General features: G+C 39.0%; 1 protein-coding gene across 13 annotated transcripts in view; it reads right to left on the reverse strand.

Moving 5' to 3' along the window:
- LOC102674491 (neurexin-1) overlaps positions 1-2,580 on the reverse strand; it is a 425,676-nt gene that overhangs the window by 197,961 nt on the left and 225,135 nt on the right. The gene's annotated exons all lie outside the window — the stretch shown is intronic.

Genomic DNA, 2,580 nt, shown 5'->3' on the forward strand with positions numbered 1-2,580 from the left:
ATCACGATTTGGGATTAAAGGGAGCTGACACGATTCCGCGCGAAGGATTGAATCTCAGTCAGTCGTTGATTCGAAAGAATTCGGTTGGACACGTGTACAAGCTTTACTCTGACCGAAGCTTGTCGAGCTCGTGACATTTGCTCGCCTCGGGTCAAATGGGGGTGTATGCGCGTTTGTGTTGTTTTCAATAGAAAGGAATTTTCTTTTTTTCTTTTTTCTTTTTTTCGTTGTTGATTCGAGTTACGGGAGAGGCTGATCGTTACACAGAGTGATTTTTAGAATCGTTGCGCGATAAAAGCTCGTTCATTCGCACCTCGGTTGTATGAATAAGTTAATTCTCGAGTCGTGTACTGGAATTCGATTTCGTTTTCTCGGGTTTTCGAGAAATATAAGGTTTTAAAAAATGGATTGGTGTATCGAAATTTTTGATCGTGTACAAGATGTGAATATATTGTATATTAAATTAAAGAAAACTCTTATATTTTTGATACAATTTTAATAAGATAAATTTTCTTGTTGTTATCAGTTTGTTAAATAATTTCTTTTGTACGGAACGGTTCAGATGTTTTTTTTTTTTTGACTTAATTTTATTCGTAATATAAACATTAAACCATTAGGAGAAAGTCGCTTGAAGAGGATCAGTAAATGGTACATAACGAGAATATAATTTGCCATTAAGGAGGGTCAATCTTCTTCCTCCAGACAGAGATAAATATATTCCAAAGTAAAATGAGCGCTATAGTTCTCTATTACGTATAAATTTTCTTTTCGTTAATTAATGATTCAATCAAGGAATTGTAATTTTGAAACCAGCTTCCATGAAATTCCAATTATTAATCGACGGTGAGAAATAACGAGGTTGTGTAATACAAATATAATTATTGAATATAAATTGACAGATTTCGAAGAAGATGATAAAAATAAAACCATTTGAGTGATGCTAATTGATAAGAAAGATAATAATAGAAAAGCTAACAGCTCATTTATTCCGAACAAGCCAATTTTCTAATAATATAAAACGATTTAAACAACCGATCTTGAAATTTCTAATTATAAATCATATCATTCATTATTTTATTATTCACAATATTTCGATTTTTACGAAATATAAAATTGTATACCAATGTTAAATTATAATTTATTTACCAAGAGGAAATTAATGATAATAAAAACTTTCATAATTTAGGATCCTCCAATTTTCCAAGCGTTCAGAAGTTTCCAAGTTTGAAATCGCGTCTCATGAGGGATACGAGCCATAAGGTATATTGATCACACAATTATCATCATGTCTTGTGACTCTTGGTAAAGTTAGCTGCAATGCTGGCGAAACATCGGTGCACGTCTGCAATACGACACGGTTTTAACCCATCCTGTTGCCAAGGGTGATTATGATCGTTTGTCACGAAGAGATGTGCCACGTGTGCACCAGCGACTATGGTCGCTTCACGTACAACGCCCATATTTTTCACGATGGTTGTGCAAGAAGTACGTTCCCCATACACTGTTGCGCACGAAAGTATAATCTACGATTAGACCATCCCACAAAGTCATCCCATAAATCAACCCTTGCAAATCTGACGAAATTTACCCCTTAAGAAGCAACTGTTTATTCTTCTTCAAATCAAATTAGCACTCTTCCAAAAACCCGACTAATCTACGCAAAAAGATTTTATGTATTTATCACCGTGACAATTATTAATTATAATAATTGCTAAGTCCCCTTCCATGTAATGAATTTTAGAAACGAATAATCTTGGAAAATAATCTTTGCAACGAAGAAGTCGTGTTAAATCACGATCCTTTTGAATTGTGGATCAATCAAACTCGACTCCTGATATACAAGAAGCTCGACACGTGTCTACATTCCATCCTCTCGCGAGAGATCTTCAGCCTCGAGCAAGGAATAAGCGGGGGAGGGGTTGGAAGTGGTTGGAAAGCGGAGGGCGCACAATATCCAGCATCGAGGAACTGTAAACATCGTAATGCACCACTCGAGGCTGGCAGCCGCCTTTCGAGGAAGCATCGCGCGCCGCGGAATGGCTCCCGCGAGCCCCTTAACGAACCCACCCCTCTTCTTCCCCTTTCCACCTCCCTCCCTTAATTTTATCACGCCAGGGTGCTTCTCGCCATCTCACGAGAGATTTGTTTGCTCGTGGAGGAAACGGGCGCGGAGAGATAAGATACCCTGGCGGGAATTATGAGGAAGATTGCTCGGCCGGTGGTCGAAGGGAGAAGCGGTCCTCGAGAGAGGTCTAATTACGGGAACGAGAAGCCCGAGGAGCGAGGAGCGTAGAGGAGGAGTCGCTTTCGGAGGAGTGCGCTTGGAGATTTTTCGGTGTTCTTCCCCATTTTCAGGGAGGAGGGGGAGGCTTGAGAGAACGGAATAACCGGCAGATAACGACTATCGACGCCTTCCCTTCACCTCGTAATGGACCACTCAACGTTTGCGCTCCGCGAGAAGAGACTCTTGTCTAAATGCTAAACTTTATGGTGGAAAGTTTATGGAGGGAGGTGCATCGCAGTTTCCTCCTTTTCTTTTTTTAATTTTTTTTAATTTTTTTTTTTTTTTTTTTTTTAAAA

This window comes from Apis dorsata, unplaced genomic scaffold (genome assembly GCF_000469605.1).
Source record: "Apis dorsata unplaced genomic scaffold, Apis dorsata 1.3 scaffold_295, whole genome shotgun sequence".
Lineage (NCBI taxonomy): Eukaryota > Metazoa > Arthropoda > Insecta > Hymenoptera > Apidae > Apis > Apis dorsata.